General features: G+C 46.3%; 1 pseudogene; it reads left to right on the top strand.

Annotated features, from left to right (window-relative positions):
* LOC116904495 overlaps positions 1-6,751 on the top strand; it is a 181,768-nt pseudogene extending 175,017 nt beyond the window's left edge.
* Positions 6,752-26,785: the final 20,034 nt, after the last annotated feature.

Raw genomic sequence — 26,785 nt, 5'->3', positions numbered from 1 at the left:
ATGCCCAAATTTACCAACAAAATTGTGTTAAGTTCTGCTGCTCCAAAGACTGATGCTGCTGTGAACGCAAATCTTTCTCCTCCAGTCTGAGCCATCTAAGGGAACCAGTCTATCAGCAGAGCCTGCCCACCCCTCCCACAGCCCTCTGTTGCTTAGAACAGCCACTCTACCTACCCCTCCACACCCAGATTTCCTGCTGGAGTTCATGTGTTTGCTTCCCACATCAACCATGGGAAGTCTCAGGCTCAATGGAAAGAAGCCCAATGAAGCTGCCACTTGCCTAACCTCATGCAACCTGAGAGACATAGTAACGTGTGGACCTGGGCAGAGCTCTCTCTCCACTCACTGCCTGCCCCCTGCACTTGAACTAACTAAGGCCTGGCTGCTAAAGAGGTTTGCGCTTTCTTAGGATTGAAGAGAAACTGTTGCCCTTTCTTCTAAAACCAAATACAGCCTTTCTCTTCTAGTAGCTTCCCCTCTTCCATAACAAAACAGCAGAGATAGAGACCTGCCCAGAACCCAGGAACCTTGGCAGGTATAACAAGGTAAATGTGATCTGTGAGACCCGTTCTCTTTCTGAGACTTGTGTTTTATGTCAGGGGTGAAGGTGGAGAGAGGGAAGCCTCCTAGCTGAGATCTGTGTAAAAAAGTCAACATTCTCTCTCTCTCTCTCTCTCTCTCTCTCTCTCTCTCTCTCTCTCTCTCTCTCTCTCTTTGCATATCACTTTGAATGGTTAAGATGTTAATATTTTTCCAGTCTCTAAGAACCAACCATGATGGAGAAAAGGCTACTTGGGAGATCCTCAAGAGATCTTAAAATCTGAAAGAAAACTATTCCTAAGAGGTACCTTTTGAGCAGATACATGGTTAAGCATCCAGAAGACATTGATCAGAGTGTGCTTGTCTGCCCGGAGATAGAATATTCTGCTCAAACTCTGTGGAAAGGGCTGGCAGCCGTGATGTGGAGTGTGTCTGTGGCATGGAGCATGGGTGAGGTGCTACAGCGAGGTCTCCCACCTGCTCCTGCTCTCATGTTCTTACATGCTCTGCAACCCAGAGAACGTTCTTGATCTTCCTCAGGTTCCTCCTCTGTGGAGTCAGACTGGCCACAGTGATGGTGTTGGTGCTGATGCTTGGTGGTATGATGCCCGGCACAGATTTTAATAAACTAAAATAATAAAATAAAAGCACAGAACTTAAGCTTGCCTGTTTTAGGAAACCCTTGGAGGGAAGCCTCCTGGACTATCTTATTGCATATAATGTCTTCTCGGCTTATCCATGCTATAGCAAGTGGTAGAACCCAATATTATTGTTGTTGTTGTTGTTGTCATAGTCTTTGTTGTTGTGTTTACTGTTGATTTTGTCTTGTTTTGTTTCTGAGACAAGGTCTTGGGTAGCCCAGGCCACACTGGACTTGCCCCCCATCTGAGGACAGCCTTGACCTCCTGCCACCTCCTGAGTGCTGACACCAGGGGTGCCTACCACAAGCCCAGATGTGTTCTTTACTATTAAAGACTAACATTCCATTGTGTGTATATACTGTATTCCCCTAGGCCTTTAAAATCATCAAACTCATAAGGCGGAGAATGGAGTGATGATACAAGCTGCTGAGAAGGAGGCAATGGGGAGTTGATGATTGATGGGTGCAAGCTCCAGGAGTGCTGGGCAATGAGTTCTGGGAGCTGCTGCTGCGCAAGCTGCACATAGTGGAAAGATGTTATGTGCGCTTATTAATGCTGAAAGATTAATGCTGAAAGGACAGATTTTGCAATTTTGTGTACAATATTCTTAACACACAGAAATACATTCCTATGCATTATACAGACATATACACATATGCATATAGACATATACACACAAATATATAAATAAATGCATACAATACACACATACACACATCAATGTGAATGTACACACACATGCATACATACAAGCACATACACACACAGTACCCTAGAACCACTACTAAAGAACATCAGGAGATTTAGGATGAGTTGGCCATGTTTAGTAGGTACCAGGGAGGTTTGTATTATGTCCAGCCATACACATATGCACACATGTACACTGCTGTAGAAGCCAGTCATACCCAGCATACACATTAGATATATACACGTTTATGCATCAGTAACCCTCAGTGACGCTTCAGAAGTAAGCGACACCAGTACACACATGCAAAACGTTCACAGTCAGCTATGGAGCATAGACCTTCCTTCTCCTCAGTTCTGGCAGGACCCTAAGAAGTGCCACGTAAATCACAGTATACTTTTCTCATCCAGGAAATGAAGAACTCAGCCAGAGCTCTGACAGCCTCTCATACCTGTCACAGGAGGCGAAGCAGTAGACCGTGTTCCAGGAGCCCTTAAGTGGCGTGCTGGAAGGATTGCAGGAGGCTCATCAGCCCACACACCTGTTAGGAATCTGAACGAAGAACAAGACGCAGGAGGATAGACAGGACATTAACCATGATGCAGCCACTTCCTTTCCTTGCCTTCTGCAGAAAGTCCATGAATAAAGAAAGCAACCAGGTCACCTTACTGAGACCCAAATAACCTTATCATCAATCACAGGTTGACAATGGGGCAAGGTGCACGGGGTCTGATGGATTAAATCTTCCTGGGAACAATTCCTGCTCTTTGGAGAAAGAGAAAATTCTGTCTGCTTTCATCCCTCGAGATAATCATGGCCTAAAGCTCACTTAAGCATTCAGGCACCTGCTTCTCAGGAGATGAGGGCCAGAGCAAGGAGGACTTACCTGGCCACGTGTGCTGCAGCCTTTCCAGAGGCACGTGGAAGACAGTGCCGGCCTCCAAAGTGTCTTAGGCACTGACTCAGCGAGTTAATCTGGTCAGCTCCCACCAGTGTTTCAGCCCAGCGCAGTGTGCCCAGCCCCCAGCACTGGGATCAGAATGAAGAAATGTGTGCTAGAAATGGGTCTAACGCTCAAGAAAATACCACAGGATCCAAAGTATCTCGGCAAGCAAACAGACAAACAAAGTTTACCTTCTGCAGAAAAGTGCGGAGCTGAAAGCTGTGATGCCCATAGCCTCCTGGCCAGGGTCCTGCTGGATTTTTATTGCTGATGTAAATTGTATCCCAGAGTGGGTGGAGCTCGGCTTCCATGTCCACAGGATTAGCCCTGGTACTCAGCCAGGGCAGTTGATAGCAAGGAGCAACTTTGGGAGATAGGCTGTGGCCTTGAGTATCCTCTGATCTTCATGCTGACTGGGGTAGGGCCTTCTTCCAGAGGGCATCTTCACGCACCCTTTTAAAGGTGGGCCTTCCTTTGCCTAGCTCAACCCTCTCACAGAAGAGAAGTGCATCTCACTTACGCTCTGCAGTTGACAGACCCTGGATTCTGCTGAGATTGCATGAGCACAGTCGCCAGTTCTCTCTCAACTGAAGCTCTGATCTTAAAAACGAGGACACTCTGGCCTTGTTTCCTAGGACTACCAAACTCCGTCAGAGCGATCTGCGGGGTGAAGGCCCACACAGATACTGGCCAGCGCCCGGCTAGGAAGTGCTCTCTGGGCCATGGTAAAGACGCCATCTTTGCCCCACGTTCTCATCCCCAGTGCAGCCCTTAGCAAGCAGGGGGATGCCTACTCTACAGTCACACAGCATGAGGGGAACACGGAAGCTGAGCACCGCCTGCTCCAACTTTTTTTTTTTTTTTTTTTTTTTTTTTTTAGAGCTGGGGACCAAACCCAGGGCCTTGCGCTTGCTAGGCAAGTGCTCTACGGCTGAGCTAAATCCTCAACCCGTCCAACTTTTAACAATGTTAGCTCATTTCTTGGCTTGAAAGAAGGGCTGAGCTCAGGTAAGCTGCTTTTCTTTCTTTCTTCCTTCCTTTCTTTTTTCCTTTCTTTCTTCCTTTCTTCCTCCCATTCTTTCTTTCTTTCTTCCTCCTTTTCTTTCTTTCTTTCTTTCTTTCTTCCTTTCTTTGCTTGTTTATGTGGCTGGGATTCCTGCTTCTAAGCAGCTCTGTCATCACTAAAAGGAAAAGAGATGCAGCTGCTCTGAGGGAAAAGACGTGGAGGGCACCACACGTTCACCTCTGAGTGGAAGCCCTGAGAAGCCATCCACTCTGTGGCTCCGGAATGAGATGGAGTTGTAGGGTCAGGGAGACATCAATGGCAGGCAGAGGTTGGGGCAGATGGCACACAGGAGATACTTCAAACAGGGAAGCTATTCTTCACAATTCCATGGAAACTGCCAGGCGGACACACTAATGTCATTTTCCACTTGCTCCAAGATGTGGCGCCACAAGGAAGCCCTTGTGTGTGAACTGGACAGAGCAGTGAGAAGCAGACTTAGGGTTCTCAGTTGAAGCACACGACTCACTCCAGCAGGCAGGGGAGCAGGGGGAGATTCTGGGGGACAGGAGCTATATTGGAACCCACACTGTCTGTTCAACTTAACTATAAATCCACAAGCTTTCTAAAGAATAGAACATTAAGTAACTATAGGTTAACAGCACACCACTTAATTCCAGTTCCTCTATCACAGGACAAAATATTGAGCAGTGAAGTGGAGATCAATGCTAGTCTTAATTGGGATACTCGATAGTCTCCATTTTGTATCTGCACATAAGAGATTCTTAAGGATATCATTACATAGAAACTCTGGGCCTGTGAGATGACTCGGTGGCTAAAGGTGCTTGCCGCCAAGCCTGACGGCCTGAGTTTAATCCCCGGACACACGAGGTGAAGGCCAGAACTGACTTGTGCAAGCTGTCCTCCCCCTCCCTCCGCATGCATGCCGTGGCCCATCTATATACACAAAATTTAAAGCCTAGTTACTGATTCCTTGCTAAAATGTGTTCCCTTAAAGTTTAATTCCCCGGATTTAATACCAGTTGAAAAATACATTGCATAGCGGATACAGAAGTGACAATGAAATGAATCCCCTGTAGGACAGAGTGCTCTGGCCAGGTTGAGAGGGCCCAGGTATGGGCAGGTGGTGCAAGTGGTCCTGTCACCTTTGAATAAGGTGGGTCTGCCTGCCAAGAGAGGCAGTGCATGTAAAGAAAGATGTGTTCCAAATTCATTCACAGAACATTTGCTGTGACATCTTCTGAACAACTCCCAACTAAAAACAACAGAGAGTTTATTCTGGGGTTGCTTAACGATTAGCCCATTTGGGTCCTGCAGAGCAGAGCCAATCATTACACAGATACCCACTTCAGCGGTTATGTGGGTTTCCTGGGCTGTTTCCTTTTAAATCAGAAGTTCTCAAACAACTTCAAGCCTCAAGTCCAACCCCAATTAAACCTACTGAAGAGCAGAGAGAGTAAAGCCTTCAAGGTCCTCCGTTTGGCTCGTAAAATCTCAGCACAACAAACCAGGAAATATTCAATTATTCCTAGGATGCTATAAACATTTTATGGCTGGGTCCTGTTATTCCTCTTAAGTCTCTGAGGTGAGATGCTTGGTCTATAGCCCCTCCTCACGCCCCTCCACGCCACATGCACATGCACACACCTAACATACATGCATACACCTCACACACATGCACACACACATACATAAACACCCATATACTCACACACAGACACATATACATATACTCACATGCATACAGAAACACACACACACACACACACACACACACACACACACACACACACTTGATCTTGTTTAAGGACTTGAGAAATGAGTTAACTTCCCAGTTCTTACTGTCTCCCCGCATGCTAGTGCTCCCAGGAAGAGAGGAGCTCCCAGTCTTCGGAGTGGACCCCCAGGTCCTCCAGGGGCCCCTGGCATGCCCCCCGGGGGCAGGGGCCAGGCTGAGGCAAGGCAACTGGGGCCACCCATGGAGGGGAGATGACTTTCTCCATTCCTACCCATAAGTGTGGGCTGGTCATTGGCCGAGGCAGGGAGAATGTGAAGGCCATTAACCAGCAGACAGGCGCCTTTATGGAAATATCTCGGCAGCTGCCACCGAACAGGGACCCCAATTTCAAGTTGTCATCGGGGCTCACCCCTGCAGATTCTATCATTGAGGAGAAGATAGAGGGTCCCCTCTTCCCAGTTAGACCAGGCCCTGGGGGACCAGGCCCTGCTGGATCCATAGGGCCTTTCAACCCAGGACCCTTCAACCAGGGGCCTCTGGGAGCATCCCAACATGCTGGTGGTCCCCTCCTCACCAGTATCCCCTCAGATGTGGGGCAATAGCTACCCCCAGTGGCAACCACCTGCCCCTCATGACCCAAACAAAGCTGCAGCAGTGGTTACAGATCCTAATGCTACCTGGGCCACCTACTACTCCCACTACTATCAGCAACCCCCAGGTCCCGTGCTAGGCCCTGCCCCAGCCCCTGTAGCCCCACCTGCACAAGGGAATCACCCACATCACATCTCCAGCCCCCAACCCTCCCAACCCCTATCCCCCTACCCCCCCATGCCCCCACCCCATCCCCGGCTTCACCCACTGGTCAATCAGACTACACCAAGGCTTGGGAGGATTACTTCAAGAAGCAAGCACAAGTGACCACTGGTGATGGTCCTGGAGCACCCCCTTGCTAGGGCCTGACTATAGTGCCACCTGGGCTGAGTCTTACAGACAGCAGGCTGCTTACTATGGACAGACTACAGCCACCTCCCACCCAGCAGGGATAGCAGCAGGCAAGTGGGAACTGCCACCCTCCTCCTCCCCCCCTCCTACTTTTTCATTCCCAACTCTGACCACCACGGTCCATCCTGCCTTGGTGGGTAGCATTGGTAACCCTTTCCCCTGTGGGGTGTGCCCTTGATGTCAGCCTCCCAGAGCCTCTCAGCCCCACCGCTGGGAAGCACTCCATGGGTGCAGAGGCTCACTGAAGAGGCTCCTCTGGTAGCCACTGTTGGTGTGACATTGTCAGGTGCTGGGGGCACCGGCTGCAAAGGTGGAACTCTGAACTGCTGGGATGTCCCGGGTGGGGGCAGGAAGTGGGGGCTGTGCTGGGTGCCATACCGATTGCTGAACAAGCTCACTCAAAACTTGGTCACTTGGGAAGAAAATGTTTATATTTTTCCCCTTTTCAGCATCACTATTTTGGGTTTTGTTCTTTTTTATCCTTTTTTTTACTCCACCATCTTCATCCTCATGTTCAAGTAACTGTGTGTTGCAGGCAGCCCTGGTTCTGCTGGGATGGAGGGGAGCCTACTGAGGGGACTGGGCCTTCCCTACCTGGCGAGGCCACCTCTAGGGTGCTTGCCTCTGTGTCCCGGGTCTTGTCTGTGAAGTGGGCATGAAGATTGTTGCCACCTTCCAACCTACCTCACAGGGGTGTTGTGGGGAAACCATGATCTGAATGCTGTGATGCCCAGCTTCCGCCTGCCTCCCTCCTCTGTCTCCTTCCCTCCTGGCACTTCTCCCCTCTGTGCCCTCTTCTACACCTCTGGCTTCTGCTGCACACTCCTCCTCCTCCTCCTCCTCTTCCTTCTCCTCCTCCTCTTCCTCCTCCTCCTCCTCCTCTTCCTTCTCCTCCTCCTCCTCCTCCTCCTCCCCCCTCCTCTTCCTCCTCCTCCTCTTCTCCCTCTTCCTCCTCCCCCCTCCTCCTCTTTTTCCTGCTTCTCCACTAAGGACCAGTGACCCCAAGACAGTCACAGCCCCCTGCTTAGCCTGTGCTTGGGCTTGGCCTCGAGTTGCAGCCTCTTGCAGCCACACCGCACTCCTGCCATGACCATTCCTGCCTCTCCTCCTCTGCAGGCAACTGAAGCAAATGGATATGAACGTCATCTGTGAAAATATGTTTTCCCTTCATTTTAGTTCCGTTTGGGGGTTTCTTTTATTGGTTTCTATATTTGATTGGTTTGGTGAAATAGCAACGGCTGCCTAGGGTGCAAGGATCCCCTTCGTGCTGAGGCGCTCTCTCTCTCTCTCTCTCATTCTGTGTGTCTCACATCTTCTTCCTTTCTAAAATTGGGATCCTTCATGTTGAGCCAGCCTTAGAAAATAGCAAGAATTTAACCTTTGCCAAAAAAATAAAAAAGGTGAAAATTGAATCACAAAGAGCAGAACAAAACCTATAACATGAGATAGATAGATAGATAGATAGATAGATAGATAGATAATCAATCTGTATTGACCAGCCTTTGAACCTACCCCCTGAGGGAAGCAATTCACTATCTCCCTACTGTCCTGAGGGCCCTATTCTTGTTTTTAAATAAACTTTTTAAAAGAAAGAAAAAAACAGTCACTCTTGCTATCTCTTTTTTTCTTTCCTTTTTTCCTTTTTTGTTTTCAGTTAGAGTTAGAACATTCCTTGGACCAGGTGTGGGTGTCACAGGCCCCTCCTACCCTGTCCATCTCTCTCTGTCTCTCTCTTTCTTCCCTGGCTCCTCCCTATACCCACCCCAACCCCAGGACTAGCCTGGTACACTGTCATCTGTTGAAGATGAGATAAACTGAGAAAAAAATGAGAACAAAACAAAACAATTGTGTGGCAGTTTTTACTTTGTATCACTCGCTTTTAACTTCACAAATAAATGGTAACAAACCTAAGAAAAGAAAAGAAAGGAAAAGAAAAGAAAAGAAAAGAAGAGAAAAGAAAAGAAAAGGTGTTCTCGGCCATCTGAGGCCTCTCAGAGTTGCCCCAGGATAAAGGATTCCTTGCCTGCTGAACAGAGACCAAGTGGAGTCCCGCGAACGCAAATGGCTCCGCTTGGAGAATGCCTAGCCCATGCTTGTTTGAAGACAAAAGCCATTCTTTCTGCCCCTCTTCCTACTACACTGCTGTCCTGCCAGCTACTCCCTAAAGCCTGGACCTCATTTCACCTACAACCCAAGAGAGTGCACACCAGAGAAGTTCAAGGACAACTCAATTTTGTTCCGAACTGCCCTGACCTTGAACCTCCACATGGTGAATTTCTACTTTTGAATGAAATAAAAACAACGAATGGCTACAGACCATTCAATGTCTGCTACCACGCAGAATAACTGCCATGAGTCAACTCCAGAATGTCTACTTCACAAAGGAGAACAATGAGTCATCGAGAGGCAAGACTTATTCCCAAGATCGGTGTGCCAAGATGGCGGTCAAGCCGGAATGAGGGGTGGAGGGCACAGAGCTGACAGCTGCCTTCCTTGTTGCTAGGTCGGCCCCTAAACATCTCAGTGATGTTTCTGGTTTTCAGTTCACGCTCACTGTCTAGTTTCAGGTGCCCTCCTCAGTGGTGCTGATGTCTCTACCTCTCTGAGGCCCCCTCTTTCTTGTGCCACATCTCCTCGATGGACGATGGACGTGGTATCTTTGCTTTGGGTTTCACACGTCCACTCCAACTCCTGTGGGGCCTTCTGCCAGCTCCCATCGTGTATCTGTTTCCTAATCTGTCACTCTTATGTCTCTTCCAAATAGCCATGTCGCCCGCTGTTACTTGTTCCTGGGTGATGTGTGTGGCTTTCCTAAATGGACTCCATTCAAAATCCAGGCATAGAATCAGATTGAACTAGAAACTCCATAGACGCAGAGGTTTTGTGCTTACTCTTCTAAAAGGCAGGCTCAGTTATTTCTAAACACCTAGACAGACCCACAGACACCCTCAGCCCTGTGTCACCAAGTCCCCAGTGTTAGGCTGGCTTTGCCTTTTCAGTAGCCTGAAGTCTTGGCTTATCTAGAATAGACAAGACATCAATAGAGAGACCAGAGGCATAATTTCTGCAACAGTTAGTGTTTTTCTTTGATTTAGTTTTTCTTTTTTAACTGTTATGGGGTACATGCATGCTCGAAGGTGCGTGCGTGCATATGTATGTATGTATGTATGTATGTATGTATGTATGTATGTATATACAGATGATAGGGCATGCATGCCATGCTTGGGTTTAGGGGTCAGGAGTCAACTCTATAAAGTCAGTTTTCTTCCACTTTTGCCTGAGTTCTACAGAAAGCTCAAATTACCACTGAGCCATCTTGCTGGCCTGATTTCGCTTTGTTCTCAGGCAGTCTCACTATGCAGCCCAGGCTGACCTTGAACTTGCAACACCCCTGCCTGTACCTCACAGGGGCTGGCATTATAGGCATATGCCATGGAGCCCAGCTTATTTTGCCATTGTTAGATTTAGCTACTCACCTGGTTCCGACTCCCCCATCCCTTTCTTAACCTGTTGGAGTTGGTGGTCACAGGTCCAGCTTACCCCATGTATAACTATAAAGAAGCCCTATAAATGAATATTTAAGATAGAGACAAACTGTGGGATGGCATACATGCAGGCTAGTATATTAAAAAGTATTGTGTATAGTGTGTAAAATCTTCCTCTACAAACACAAATGCCAGGTGAAAGCAGGGAACTACAGAGCTGAAAACTTAATGTCAGAGAGGAGTCATGTGTCAGGGAGCAGACACAAAGGGTAAGGAGGAGCAACAGGCACTACAGGATTGGGCTCCTGGGGCAGAGAAGGAAACCTCCTACCTCTGACCCCAAGAGCACAGGACTAGGGCATCGCAATGGAAAGAGATACCGCATGCCATACAGACAGAAGAGACTGACACTGGATGCCGAGGAAGGGAAGAACCAACATGGGGAAGATGCTGAATAGGAAACCTCTGTGTGGTGCATAAACGAGGGAGTCACTGAAGTTCACCGTTCTCACAGCACCTCTGAGTCAGACACATAAGAACTATGCATATAAATGTGTTAGGGAGGGAGCAAGAGGAAGGAGAGAGACAGAAACAATGAGAGAGGGGCAGAGGGGAGAAAGGAAGAGAAAGAAGAGAAGGGGGAGGAAGAGGGAGAGGAAAAAAGAGAGGAGAGATGATAGGGAAAGAGACACAAGAGAAGGGAAGAGAAAGACTGAGAAAAGAGAGACTGAGAATCAGAGGAAGTGGGAAAAGAGAAGGGGAAGGAAAAACAGCTCTCCCCTCTCAGTGAGCACACCGACTGTCAGGACCGGCTTCTGCTCATAACCTCCACTGTGAAAAGCCACTTTGGAGATATGACAGACTGCAAATTAGAGGCAGAAGCATGCAAAATGGCATCTTATTATGCCCAAAATGAAGAAAGTGACTGGAGAACAAAACAAAACAACAACAAAAATAAAGATGATCCACGTCAAGGAAGAGACATAAGAAGGATGAAAATCAGGAGCGACACGAGACAAAACCTGAGTCACACGAGTAGATTCTCGCTCATGGAGTCGGAGCAGGAGGCCACAGGCCACACATACATAGTAGCTTGAAACCATGATAGGAAACAACATTTTCAGTTTCAAAAACCTCTCTTCATAAAGCACTTGTTACACGTAGAGGGAAACTGGGAAGTCCCCTTTAATCCAGGGGTTAGCATGGGTGTTGTTCACAAGGGGACAGTCACATGGTGACTCCTCCAGTGGGACAATGAAAGGAACACACAGCCCTTCTGTAGCACTACCAGACTTAGGGGATGGATCTTTGAGAGAAAGTGGGAAAGCACTAGACACATGAACTAAAGGTGTTCTATGGCCCAAAACTAAAAGGATTCTAGCAAAGGCAGAACTCTTCTGGGTTGGAGACATTTCAGGAAGCACAGGGCTCTATCAATATTCTTATTTGGGACCCTTACGAGAACTCCTGGAACCCTAAGGGTGAGATCATGGCTGTGTTGAGAGCTGGAGGACACCATTTTCAGGGTTTGTCAGCAAAAGCTGGAGTGTGTGGAGGAGAGCTGTGCCGGGACCCACAGCAGCTATGTCTGCATATGACCTGTACAAGACCAAGCTGGTCAGCATCCCAGCATGAGAGGAGGCAGAGATTCCCATGCAGACTGAGGGGCTATTGACAGTTGACTGTGGGGTTGGGGATTTAGCTCAGTGGTAGAGCGCTTGCCTAGCAAGCCCAAGGCCCTGGGTTTGGTCCTCAACCCCGGAAAAAAAAAAAAAAAAAAAAAAAAAAAAGACAGTTGACTGTGGCTAGGAGAGGGAGAGTCATTAGGGGGAAGCACTAGTAGATTGTCCATGAGAAGTGCTACGTGCATGTACATCGAAGCAGCACTAACTGGACACAGCCAGATATGAAATAAAAATATATAGATAAAACCGAAAGTAAATTTAAAATTACAAAATTGAGCTTAGCTGCTAAAAAGGATGGGAGTGGAATCTAAAACCTCGAAACCAGTAGACAGAAAATAACTCTAGAAAAATAAACTGCTTGTTTTTAAGGAAGAAGGAATTCTTTAGATTTCTAGAGGCAGTTTAAAGAGGAGGAAGAAATTGAAACCCACAAATAAAATCCAATAACTATCAGACACCAAATAAGGGCTGTGGTTCAGGCCGGCAGAAATAACTGTGAACTAAATAACTGCAATTGGGTTAAGTACTGGAGTGAACCAAACACTACTTGGCAAAGAGTCGCTCCTACAGTTTGAGGCTGAAATTAATGCTGGGACTGTTGCTGCACCTCTGGTCTTAGACAAGGTGAACCTGCTGTACCCTGAATCAAAACAGAGGCAAAGAAACAGAGATACAGCCCTTCAGGGCCAGTGTGAGCTAGACACAGCTTCAAACAGAAAACACCAGAAGTTGAAGGAGGAACATGGAAATGCAGCATGCACAGTCAAAGTAAGCATGTGTGTTTCAATAGCTAAACAACATAATCTAGGAGCTGAGCAGGAAAATTACAAGCCTGTTCCGAGGAACATGGGGAGAAGGCTGTACCAAAATTTCCTCAGGTTTGTACGGTGGTTTAAAAATTGATCATCTATTCAGACATGAAGATGCAGATTTTAATAAATTCCAAAGAATCAATAGTGCACAGAAAATAAATGTTGGATTCAATTATGTGTAACTTTCCCTCCAATAGAGCCTGCCACCAACAGAACAGGACCTGTAAAGTCATTGAAGAGAACCTTTGTGTTGCTAAGCTAATGACAAGCCAGGGTTCATTATCCCAAATTTATTTTTTAAGTCTTCACAACTAGACCAGAGGAATGTATATGCCATCCAGGATCCCCTGAGGACCCAGATCCTCAGGGACTTGCCAGACAAGCAAGGCTCTCTGTTTGACACCTCTCCAAGCTAGATTTATTCATTGTTTACCGTAACAAAAAGCCTTCTAAAATACAGGAGCAAGCATGAGTGACGGGAAAGCATTTGATTGACACCGTCATCACCAAGTTGTCAGATTTAAGAGAAAAAGCAATGATGACTAGGAAATTCTGGAGTTTGAATTTGAGCAAGAAAGGATGGGTAGGTGAAGAGAGAGCAAATGTATTTATGAGCATAAATGTGTGTGCAAGATCATGTGTGTGGGCTTCTGAGTGTGTCAGAGTATGTGACTATGTAAGAGTATAAGGGTCTAAGACTTTTTGAGTGTGGAAGATCATGTGTGTGGGCATCCGGTGTGTCAGAGTATGTGACTATGTAAGAGTGTAAGGTCTAAGACTGTCTGAACCAGACATGTAAGAGCAAGGGGGAAATGTTGTGGTTTGCCCTGAAGTTACTGTATTTTGATGCTAATTCCACTGCCCCAAGGACAGCTGCCTAGTCAGTACTCAGAACTCAGGTGACTTCACCAGAACCACCTCCCCATTGAATTTGTAAAGTACAGGTGAGGGGCAGGTACAGGATAGAAGGAGGCCTGTCATTGGAGGAGAAGGAGGGATGGGCGGGAGAGAAGTTTGAAGGAAGAGGAGGAGACTAGAACAGAGAGAGAAAGGGAGACAGAGAGAAGGGAGAAGCCATGGCAGGTGATGTTAAGGTTCTGCTCTGTGTATTTACAGGTTGTCATCAATGTTCCTAAGGGATGGATGGTACCGGGCTTTGTATGTTTAAGTGGGCAATTATATCTTATCAATTGGGTCAAAGATTATTGTGTTGTGTGTTCTTTTATGTGACGGTTTGAGTGTAGGAAAGTATGCGGCGGCAGGAGACACTGGGCCACCGCGGAGCTGGGACGTGATTCCACCAAGATACCTAGCAGATGGCATGGGGCACCGTGGTGCAGGACCTAGCGGGGTAAAAGACAATGATATTTCTTTTATTTCTATATTTTTACAACAACATGTGTGTAAGAGTATTTGTGTGAGGATATGTGTAAGAGCATTGTGAGTGCTTGTGTGACTGTGTATATACTATGAGTGTGTGAGTCAATTAGGGTATATGAATATGTACATGTATCGTGTAACTAAATACATGAGGGAATTAACTCATAAAAGAAAGGGTTTATTTATGGCTCAGAATTCTATAGTCCAAGATCAGCTTCTCTGTGACAATGGTGGCACACTGTAATACCATAATAGGGCATAAGGCAAAGCAACTGCTTGAGGTTGAGATAGGGAACCAAGAGAGGATGATTAGAGTCTTACAATCCTGTTCCAGGGCACACCTCCAGGATTTACCTTCCTATCAGATTCACCCCGCCCAAATATGCTAATTTAAATTAACACAAGCCAATGGGAGACATCCTACCTCCAAATTACAATGGTACCTGTATGCACACACACACACACACAGAGTACTGTATACATGAGTATGCTCACAAAAATAAGTACATGGGAGTCTGCACTCTAGGAAGTCCATGTAGTTCAGAGTGTGCTGGGTACTGCAGGGGTTTAGAGGGAGACCTCAAGAGCTGTATAGATCTTGCTGCACAGTTGTCCTCACGAGGGATGTACACATCATGGCTAAGTTTTCTCTGACTCGGGGCTGTGCCCTGATATGAAGCCCAGAGCTAGGGATTGGTGGCAGCAGGGAGCAGGGGATGGGCGGTTGGCGCCTTGGCACCCATTGTGCCAGAATAGCAGAGATAATGCAAGTGTTCAGAACACCTGTGACACCTGTGTTATCATAGTTTCAGTGCCCTGGCCCAGACACACAGCTGGCAGCCACTCCCCTGGGCCTGTGTGGTCCCCAGGAACATGGTAACAGTGAACAGAAATCCCTGAGCTACCTCCTGCTCCCACTTCTCAGCAGCCAGCATTCTCTTGTGACTCCAGAAAATTCTAGATCAGCCATGTTTGGAAGTTCTTCAGACGGAGAGCTTAGAACTAGTGATATTTTCTAGCTCAAACACTGGGCCTGCAAAGCTCCGGAAGATTCTGTTGCCCCTGGTCTAACTGCCAGCCCTGATCGTTTGTAGCATGTGTGTGCCATGAGCTCTGGGGCTGAACTTCTTGGTTGGTGAAGCACAACCTGAGCAGTTGTTCAGAGATGGAGATGTTGACAATATTTTAAGAATTATCAATTAACTACTTCTCAGAGACAGGGATGCCTTCGGATCTATGTTGCCATGCTAAACCAGACCCTGAGTACCCCAAACAACAAATTAGCACATTACACTTAATACCAGAAGAATAAACTTTCTGATTTATCTCCCAAATACACAGAAGGTGATAATTTTATTTTTTTAATCTGTGTGACATTTTCAAGGCAATACAAGCCATTGCTCCTATAATTTGCTCTGGGCTTTGAGAGGCAGATCAATATGATTAACAAGTCACATTGAAAACAGACTTTATTAGTATTCAGTTGAATATATACAGGCTTCCTTTGTCCCCATCAGTGGACCCAGTCAGAAGCCACTGACACTCAGGGAAGCTCATGGTACTCAGAGATGAAGGCGACGCCTTGCCAGGTATTATGGCCAGTATACATTATTTAAGAAATATCAGTTCCGATTTTCAATACATGAATAAGTTTAAATAGAAATGTTTCCATCTCAACAGGCTAATCTTTCCTAGGTCACACATGTTGGTGATTCTCAGACTTTGTGTCGGTCTGAACATGATCAGTGACCAGGACTTCCTATGATAGCAATCCTCAGTGGAGCGTGTGAACTGAGAGAGAGAGAGAGAGAGAGAGAGAGAGAGAGAGAGAGAGAGAGAGAGAGAGAGAGAGAGAGAGAGAGAGAGAGAGAGAGGAGAGAGAGGAGAGAGAGAGAGAGAGAGAGAGAGAGAGAGAGAGAGAGAGAGAGAGAGAGAGAGAGAGAGAGAGAGAGAGAGAGAGAGAGAGAGACTGAAAATGGGTGGCCAGAGGACACTGGTATGCCTTCTGCTGCGGCCCCTTTGGGTCCCTCAGAGATTCCTCCATCACAGGACGGTAATGGGGACAGTAATCTCAACACACAGGTCTTTGTCACTCCTAAAGACTATTCCTCTTCAAATCTCTATCTTCTTGAGTTTTTCTTCCTGGACCCTCAGTACCATCCTGTGAGAGATTAAGACACGTTATCTATCTCTCCACTGTATGGATGCAGACAGCAAGTAGTTAAGAATTAACAGTGCCAATGCCTGAAATACATGAGTATCTGGCGTGGTTGAGTACTACTCACTGGCTTCCTGTTTGATCTTTGTCTCTGCATTCTGTTGCTCCTGGTCTGTGGCCCTGGGCCGTCAGCCCTGAGAGTTACCAGCAGATGTGTGCTGTGAACTCTGGCTGCACCGGTTGGTTAGTGACGTGTACCATGAGCACATGCCCAGAGGCAGTGAGAACCCATACAGCCGTAGGAGCTGGGCTCTGCCCGTGTCACCGTTAGTGTCTAAGTGTGGGGCTGCACACAGAGGGCTCTCCACAGAGATCTCTGGTCAGGTGAAGGGGAGAGAACTCAGGCAGGGAGGGAGACCAGCTTTCACTGCTGGTGCTGCTCCTCCTCCTGCTGCTACTTCAGGCAGAGGACTGAGTAGCCATTGAAGAGTGCAGGGGAGCTCTGGCAGCAATTTCCAGAGAGTAGATCTCTTCCCCAAGGGGCAGTGTTACACTCTTATGACAGAAGCTCTCTGATGATGGAATAATTCCTGCACATTTTTAATCCTTCTGAATAGAATTCTTAAATACAGTTTTGGGGTGGGTCGGGGTCTATATATTTATATATCTATATATTTGAGGGCATGTTCCTGCTTCTTTATGACTGATCTGTCTTGAGCCTATGTGACCAGTGGTCACATCCTCATCTGTGGAGGAGGGGCCTGGAGCGTTGCCATATGTGACTGATCCGCCTCAAACCTCTGTACATGGGTTTGTAGGGCTATAGCTTTTGAGAGGGGCCTGATCTCCTGGGAGACTGGGAATGCGCCTGCCATCCCTTTTAGGGTCGCCAGGGATTTGACCTATCTCCACCAGGAATCAGGGTACCTTTCATAGCCCACCAACCTACATGTAAGGACCGGGAAACTGAAGCTGGTTAGGTCGTGTCAGGAGCAGCAGCTCCAAGAGTCATACCAGGTGCTCCTCTTCCATGAACAGGGCTTCCTATGGTTGACTCTCCCTTCTGAGCTTAGTGACCAGGTTAGAGAGGTGTCAAGCTAGCACTATGCCTGCAATCAGAGCTGTCTCCAGAAGTTTCTACAGAGTTCCGTGTGGGAGAAAAGCTGGAACGCTGCTCTTCTAAGTAAAAAGCATGGCATGCCATGCACCTAAGTATTCCCAGAAGTCAGAACACTAAATGCTGAAGTATCATGAGTAGCCAGGAGCTGGCCTGAGGACAAGTCAGCACCCACTATGTGTCCTCTTGTGTGTTTCTTTCACATAGAGACCCCGGCCGTAGGAGCTCTCGCGGTACAATCCAAGGTGATGTGCTAACCAGTCACAGTCCACGCAGGCTTCTGTTACATACGTGCTTCACATGAAATAGAGCAGACCCTGTTCCCTGAGACCATCTCTGGAGTGCTTCATCTCTGTGCTCTTTACTGACCCACAGGCATTGCAGTCTTGTCAGGGGATGCCCTAGTGACAATGGCATTCTGTCCCATTATTCTTCCAACAGAATATCCAGTAGAGGCAAAACTAAACTTACTAAAACCAAAACCCAACATAGTTTCAAGCATGTTGGAGAGAAGATATCCTGCTGGCATTTAGGTATGTGTCTCCCAGCACATCCCTAACCTGTGGGTATGTGGGTACATGTTCTGTCCTCTCCCCACACATGCCCTGAGCTGTGTACGTTCTGTCCTCACATTTCCTGAGCACCTCCAGAGCAATGTGTCTTTGCGGCAGCAGCAGGGCTGGCAGGCGCACTTTCTGACAGTACGTGGTCAGGAAGAGGAGGCACTGCTCATCTTTATCCTCTGAGCAGCGCCCATATAAAATGCTAAGCAAGCTGGTTGTGAGAAGAAACATTTAAAAGCCTCTGAACTTCTAACTATGCCTGCCAAGACATTACACTCTATGAAGGCTGCCAGTGTTTTCTTAGCCATTGACTCTCGTGGCTCACAGCCACCCTTCCAAAACAGCCTACTCTTCCTGACTAAGAGTCACTAAGCTGGGAGATGATTCTACTGTACAGTACTTACTGTGTGAGCATGAAGACCGGAATTCCAGCCTCAGAGTCCTGAGGACCCCACATTTAGAAGGGAAGCAATGGGCCCTTGCTTGTAGTCCCAGGGCTAGAGGGGTAGAGAGAGGAAGTACAGCTCATTAACCAGGCAGGCTGTGATTCTTAACACCCAAAATGGGTGGGCTTAATCCTTCCCACATTCTATCCTAAGTTTCTGGATAATTACTCATTACAGGGACTTAGAATTACCACTAGAATTCGATGTCCATGTTATCAACCAAGCAAAGGGGCTATCACAGTAGGGATGGGGGGAACCAACAGAGTCAGCCTAGACAAGTCACTTGGAGCCTTTAAGCTTCAATGTCTTCCACTTGTAAATGGAAATAATTGAGCCTCTGTGAAGAAATTTTTCATTAAATTTTAATTAAGTATTTCAAATGGGCTCTCACTGATTTCTCCTCTCTCCTTCAGTAAGCAGGGCCAAGGAACAATACATTTCCCACTCACAGCTAGCCACTCTCTCCTCTGGATTTTAGAGCTCAATACTCAGAAGTGTGGGAAAACATGCAGGTCAAGCAGGATGGGCTGCTGCCTTCCGCCCTCGGCAGGGCAACAGGAGATAGTGCTGAGCAAGGCACCTGGACCATTCACTCTGAGCATCGCAGGTCCTCATGGTCTCCTCAGGCCTTGTGAGGAAGAGCTGCCACTGTTTAAGGGATCAAAGACAAAATATTCATGTAGGGATGCGCATTTTAAGTACGATTGCAGCCTTGTCTTGTAGCTAGGCCTCAAATACTAGCTACTGGGAGGCCAAGGCAGGAGGACCCCAAGTTCAAGGCTAGCCCGAACAACTTGGTTATGCTTTGTCTCAAAGTAAAAAGTAAAACATTTGGCTGCAGTAGAGCCCCTTGGTAGAATGATTTTTCCCATGTGTGAGATCCATGATCAATCTCCAGTTTTTAAAAGAAGTTCTTATGAAGAATTGGTTAGTACAGCACTGACCCAGGGCTAAGCCAGTGGTCTTGAGGTGGGAAAGGTCAGCATGGGACCAGAATAGCACCATAAAAAAAGTGTTGCAGTGTCACTTCTGAATGGGGACTATTCATCCCGTAAGGGTATCTGTGGTTCGTGAGAACTCATGCCCTTCCTCTGTGGTTAGTCAAGGTACCTGCATCCCCACAGCCTCTTTCCAGAGAAGCACCAGGTTAGGCAGAGCAGCACATCTACTCTGTGCACATACTGTTCCTATCACAGTGTCCCCTAGCACAGGAGGGCTTTAGAGCAGAATCAAATAGAAAGGCATGAGGAGGGCTTCCAGTGTGGTGCAGCAATGACAGAGGCTGCCAATGACGAACCTACTGAGAGGTTCCCAAAGGCCGTTTAGCCCTGAGAGGGAAAGGAAAACTCTGGTCGAGAGTTTGAGATGGAACCTGGGAAAGTGGCTTGGAGGTTAGCAGCCCTTGCTGCTCTTGCAGAGGACCAAGTTCAGTTCCCAGCACCCATATTGGGCAGCTTACAACCACCTACAACTCAAGCTTCAGGGACTCAGACACCTTCTGCCTTCTGCAGACCTCCTCACACTTGTGCACCAACACAATGTAAGTATAAATTAGAATTTTTAGAGAGAACCTTGGATGCCCGGTAGGCTGGGAGTCTTGAAGCATAGCCTATAAGGGACATCTCTTTGATGTAAGATCTCTCTATCACCCAGGTATGACTTGCGTAGGTCTCTTCAGAGACCCTGCTCTCTCTCCTCCCTCCACATTGGTCCCAGGTGACCTTTGTTGTTCCCTGACGTTCGGTGTGTTGGTCTCATCTTCTAATTGGATTTTACATGTAAAGAAACAGAGATCACCTTGTTTTGTGGGCCATAAGCCATACCCAGTACTTTGAGACTTTGCCTATGTGACACAATCATGTCCTTGGCCATCTCTGCAACACACAGTCTTGGCCTAGAAGCCTCCTTTGACCAGGAGCTAAGAAAGGATCAAAGAGAACCCAAACCACCAACTAAATTCCCTTATTCTCACTTTGAAATCTTAAAAACACACTTTTCATCTTTTCGTTTCTCTACACTGAGAGAAGAGAAAAAAGGAGGAATCAGAGAAGGAAAGAGACAGAATATTCCATTTTCACTAAAGTTCTGCCTTGGTATGTCAGGGTGTTCTGTTTTCCATTCTGTTACTCTGACAAACTAAGTAACTAACTAACTAACTAACTAACTAACTAACTAACGATAACTAAGGAAAGGAAAGGGCTCATTCTACTTACACTTCCAAGTCACAATCAATTACTGAAGGATATCAGGGAAGGAACATGAAGCATAAACCATAGCACACTCAAAAGCTCATGCTTAGCTAGCTTTCTTATACAGGCCAGGACCACCTGCCTAGGGAATGGTGCTGCCCACAGTGGGCTGGTCCCTCTGGCTTTAATGAACAATCAAGACAATTCTCCCATGGGCATGCCCACAGGCCTGATCTAAAAATGTCTCCACCAAGGTTCTTCTCACAAATGACTCTAAACTGTGTCAAGTTGACAATGCTAACTGAGAATCAGAAGGAAGAAGAGCCAAACACTACTCTATGAAACGTGAAAAAATGAGATTTATTGCCTCATAATTACACTCCTATTATGCCTCACTCCCTGAGTGTTTGTCTTGCTGAAGTGAAGCAGAAGGACTTGAAAGCCCCAAGGATATACAGCGAAGTGTCAGAAATGACAATGTGAATTAAGGATGCACAATTCACCAACTCTAATAAAATCTCTTTTATTTATGTGTGAGAGCTAATGTGTTCTGGCATGCTCCTAATTCCTGTTTTGTTATTTATGAAATGGAAACCTGACAATTCACTAAATCACTATGAGCCATTCCTTTTACAATCTGTTTTGTTTTCTAGCCACAGATTATTTTTTATTATTATTATTCAGGAATCACACTGACTCTCAGTGATTCAAATTTAGCAATAAGAAGCAAACTACTTTGGCAGTTTTGAATAACAGAAACATAGGCGTCTTCACCAAAAATCCTGCTACCTCATTCCTTTTTTGGTGCTGAAACATCTATCCGTGTTGTTCAAAAATATAAGTAGACTGTAACAGTCAGAGTTCCCATCAAAACCAGAAAAGTGAATTTTGAGAAACCTGGGGATAGTAACCTGCAAAAGCACTAACTGTACAAGAGGCCTGGTTAGATGGCTCAGCTCCAAGACTGTTGTGGTCTGTGTCTGCCTTGAGCCCTGGGAACAAGTGAAGAGGAAATTACCAGCTTCTTCGAGTCAAGACACGTTGACAGACAACCCCCTGAAGAACATCTTTTAGTTGGGAACACAACTAAATCCACAAAGGGTGCCCAATGGGATAAATGCTCTGCTCTCATCCTCCTACAAAGACAAGTGGTCCAGGGTTCCAGACGTAGTAGTCCAGCCGGAAAAAGATCAGAACAGGTCCACAGTGACATCAGGCCCCAGTGGAGGGCTACTCCATTGACAATTGAAAGCAGAGACTAGGTCAGCTGGTAGGGTGCATGGTCTTCATGGGCACACATGGACACATGCACAGATTTCTCCCCCCAGAACATATGCATACATATCAATTAAAAAACAACAACAGCAACAATAATATAACAAAATGACCAAGTGTCTGCACGAAGCCTGCACACCCTCCCTGTACTTTTAAGCATCTCCACATTCCTTACATCACTTCACACTGTGTGAACAGTTGCCGTGATGCAGCTTTAACAAAAAGGCAACAAGGAAAGGACCAATGTTCAGCACAGATTCATCCCCCAATGTATTCAATACTCAGTTGGCTAAACACAGAAACAGAACTCAAGAGATGCAGAATCCGGCTGCAGGGCTTGTGCACAAGGCGGGTTTACAGTAACTGGTCTGCGGTGATGAGACTTTTTCCTGTAATCTTTAACAATGAGAATTAAGAAAGGTGAAGAATAAAATTTCTAGAATCGGCTTTACTTCTGAGTAAACCTGAGTGGATGAGCACAGTGGATAAAATAAAAGTTGGGATTTTTCACAAGGAGGGAACTGCAGTAAACAGCAATGCAGGTAAAGTGTGCAGTTTGAGGAGTCGAAACCCTTTCACATTCCCAGACTCACAAAGAGTGCTGCGTGTGAGTTTCACTTCATGGACGAGTTACCATGGCTACACAGACAGTCTCTGCTAATTATTTATCTCAATTCCATCATCGTTCTCTGCCACAGAGCAAGAAAGGTTTCCAAGCCGTCTCCCAGCTTTCTGTCACTGCCTTCTTCCTGGAGTGCTGGAGCGGATGGAACACAGAGGGAATTATTTCCATCTCTCCTGGATGTGCAGGTTAGAAAGCAAGCCCATTAAAAAGCAGCCGTGCGGCACCTTCATTAGAGCAGCAAAGTTTCCTCTAAGGGTCTAGATAGAAACACGGAAAGTTAGTGGCACAGATGGCTTCGGAAGCTGCCTCGTTACGCTACACGGCGGAAGTACCACCCTTCCCTCACTATCTTCTGGCTTCTTCTCCTGTCATAACTCACTAGCCACCCAGGAGCTACAGCCGTGCTTCCTTTCTTCCCAGTTTGTCCAGACTTGAGTTGTATGGTATTGCCGTCAGACTATTCCTTCTGTCTTAATGTCATCCAAACATTCCAGATGTCCGTGGTAGTCACAGCTGTAGATTCTTACCCACAGACCCACAGAGGTGCGTGATGGACTGAGCTGATCTGAACATGACGAGACATTTCATCCCTCCTCGGGGGCAGCTCTTCACCTCCTTTCCCTATTTTAATACTGGTCTTTTTAAATCATCAAATCTCTATTAGGCTCCCTTAGATTTACCCTCTGTTAGATGGAATCAAGACACGGAAAGGTCCCTAAACAATTGGGATCCTAGTTTGGGCTTGGGGCTTGATGTCCCTGGGCTTAGCCAAAATCTGGTGAGGCACCCTCCCATTGGCAGGAGAACCAATGAGATTGTAGCAAAGAATTCAATGTAAGAAACTTGCAAAACCCTCAAATTGAGTCCCCAGAAAATGGCCATTACCAGGGACTGGCAAGGAAGAATCTAGTTACAGAGCAATGTCTCCATCTCTCTGTTTCATTGCTATGACAAGAAGCAATTTAAGGAAGAAAAGGTTTACTTAGGGCTTGTAGCTTGAGGGCACACATCATGGGGTGGGGGAGTCTAGATGGCTGAAGCTTGAGGAAGAGGCATCTGCCATAAGGAAACAAAGAGACAAATACTTAGCTTGCTTTCTCCCTTGTATTCAGTCCAGGACACCAGCCTATGGAATGATGCTGCCCATGGTGGGAAGGATTCCATTCTTCTACTAAACTAATCTAGTAATCCACCCCCAAGCTTACCTAGACGCTTGTCTCCTCAGTTCCATCAAGTTGATAATAAAAATTAGTTCTAATAACTACTACTCCCAGCCCTGATCAACCTGAAGAGCCCAGGATAGACTAAAGGCTGTGGATATGAGAATGGAAAAGCTGGTCCAGCAGCCTCTGTGGGGATGAGAGGATGTGCCCTGGGTGTGACAGTGAGTCTTCCAGCTTCTGCTGACATTGGCAGCCATGTAGGAGAATGAGAGCCATCCATCCAGGAGTGCTGGTGGCAAAGATGTTGATACAGCCATGGCTTTGATAAGCAGAACAGGAAAAGGAGAGTTGGCAATGGGAGATAAACATGGACCCTGTAATCCTCCCTCAGTGTATATGGGGATTGGATGTAGAGAGTAAACCCTCACAGAGAGCAAAATCTGTCGATGCTCATAGCCCGTCTTCAGAAAAGGGAATGGTGTCTGGCTGTAGCTCATGCATATCTCAAAGTATCATCTAAGGAATCCCTAGATTTCCTGTACAACACAAATGCCACGTATGTTTTTATTCTGTGTTTGAACCTTTAGGGAATAATGAATGACGAGGAAACAGTCCTTCACATAGACTTGTGTTTATTTGAATGAGAAGTGTGCTCCGGCGTCTCATGCATTGGAACACTTGATCCCCAGTTAGTGGTGCTGTTCTGGGAGGTTATGGGACCTCCAGGAGGAAGAGCCTTGCTGAGGAAGGATGTTACTGAGGGGGTAGTTTGGGATATATCACTCTGCTTCATGTTTATGACTGAAACTGTGAGCTCTCAGCCTTCAGCTCCTGTCATTTGCTGCTATGCCTCCAACTGTGATGGACTCTCTTCCTCTACCATATCACAAAATAAACCTGGCTTCCATAAGTCACTCTTGGCCATGGTGTTACAGCCCATCCTGGGTCTGGCTTAATAAGTTAAATAAAAGCAAAAACAGTGAGAAACCCCCACACACACACACACACTGGTTTTATAGCCATTTCTTCCTCCTCTCTCTTTGTTTCTCTACTTCAAAAACACTGTTGTGTTTTACCGTATTACCTTGGGGTAGGGAGATAGGGAATTAACAAGAAAGACAAGCTCCACTGACCCTGGATTACATTCTAGGGTGGAATGATTTGACACTTGAAATGGAAACTTAAGGGTTCTTCTGCCCTATTAAAAAAGTGGGATTCACAGCTAAACAAAGAATTCACAGCTGAGTGATATCGAATGGCTGAGAAGCACCTAAAGAAATGTTTAACATCTTTAGACATAAGGGAAATGCAAATCAAAACAACCCTGAGATTCCACCTCACACCAGTCAGAATGACTAAGATCAATAACTCAGGTAACAGCAGATGCTGGAGAGGATGTGGAGAAAGAGGAACACTCTTCCATTGTTGGTGGGATTGCAGACTGGTACAACCATTCTGGAAATCAGTCTGGAGGTTTCTCAGAAAATTGGACATTGAACTACGTGAGGACCCAGCTATACCTCTCTTGGGCATATACCCAAAAGATGCCCCAACATATAGCAAAGACACTTGCTCCACTATGTTCATAGCAGCCTTATTTATAATAGCCAGAAGCTGGAAAGATCCCAGATGCCCTTCAACAGAGGAATGGATACAGAAAATGTGGTACATCTACACAATGGAATACTACTCAGCTATCAAAAACAATGACTTCATGAAATTCATAGGCAAATTGATGGAACTAGAAAATATCATCCTGAGTGAGGTAACCCAATCACAGAAAATCACACATGGTATGCACTCATTGATAAGTGGATATTAGCCCAAATGCTCGAATTACCCAAGATGCACAGAACACATGAAACTCAAGAAGGATGACCAAAATGTGGATGCTTCACTCCTTCTTTAAAAGGTGAACAAGAATACCCTTAGGAGGGAATAGGGAGGAAAAGTTTAGAACAGAGACTAAAGGAACACCATTCAGAGCCTGTCCCACATGTAGCCCATACATATACAGCCACCAAACTAGATAAGATGGATGAAGCAAAGAAGTGCAGGTTGACAGGAACCGGATGTAGATCGCTCCTGAGAGACACAGCCAGAATACAGCAAATACATAGGCGAATGCCAGCAGCAAACCACTGAACTGAGAATGGGACCCCAGTTGAAGGAATCAGAGAAAGGACTGAAAGAGCTGAAGGGGTTTGAGACCTCATATGAACAACAATGCCAACCAACCAGAGCTTCCGGGGACTAAACCACTACCCAGAGACTATACATGGACTGACCCTGGGCTCTAACTGCATGGGTAGCAATGAACAGCCTAGTAAGAACACCAGTGGAAGGAAAGCCCTTGGTCCTGCCAAGACTGGACCCCCAGTGAACAGGATTTTTGTGGGGAGGGTGGTAATGGGGGGGAGAATGGGGAGGGGAACAGCCATATAGAAGGGGAGGAGGAGAGGTTAGGGGAATGTTGGCCTGGAAACCCGGAAAAGGAATAAAATTTGAAATGTAAATAAGAAATACCCAATTTAATAAAGATGGAAAAAAAGATGCCAACCACAAAAAAAACAAAAAGAAAAAAGAAAAAAAGGTTCTTTTGAAAGTCGGTTGTGTTGGATGGTGTTTTGCTGGGGCATACATGAGAAGGAATATTTTGCTGATGCAGACACAGGTGAAAAGATGTTCTGCTAAAGCAAATACATGAAAAGACACAGGATGAAGAACTCTTCACTAATGGCATTCACATATTGGTCTGTCTTACATTTGTAGTTGAGCTCCATTTGCCAGCACTCCACAGAGAGAAATTCACCAGTAACTTGTGGTCTGCTGCAGTTTCTTGCTGCTTCCTCAGACTCAGCGGATTTGTGAGTGGATTGAACTGCTGACCTGTGAAGCGAACTGCTAATTTCCTGACAATGCAGAGAGGATCAGCTCCAAAGAAACTTTCTAAACAGGTCCACTTCCCCCATATCCTTTCTGTTCTACTACTTCTGGTGGGTGGTGGGCCAGAAGGGAAGTTAAAGCATTTAAGAACCACCACTAAAAATAATCTTTGAAAAAATTAAAGTTACAGACTCCTGTAGGATGGGTTTTATTTCCCAGATCTTATACCTTTCTACTTTTTTAATGTTGCAATGCACAAAAGGTTTCATTTATATTCACCAATTCTCAACTCTGTCTTATGGAAACCAAACAACATAGGTGGAGACTGTTGGATAAGCCACTACAAACCGGAATCACTGTGGAATGTAAGGGAGAGTCATTGATCTAGCTATGCCCTCTGTCATGGTTAGCTTTAACTGCAAGTTAAC

Source organism: Rattus rattus, chromosome 6, assembly GCF_011064425.1.
Source record: "Rattus rattus isolate New Zealand chromosome 6, Rrattus_CSIRO_v1, whole genome shotgun sequence".
Lineage (NCBI taxonomy): Eukaryota > Metazoa > Chordata > Mammalia > Rodentia > Muridae > Rattus > Rattus rattus.
The sequence above is the reverse complement of the archived record's forward strand: the minus strand, read 5'-3'. Positions and strand labels throughout refer to the sequence as shown.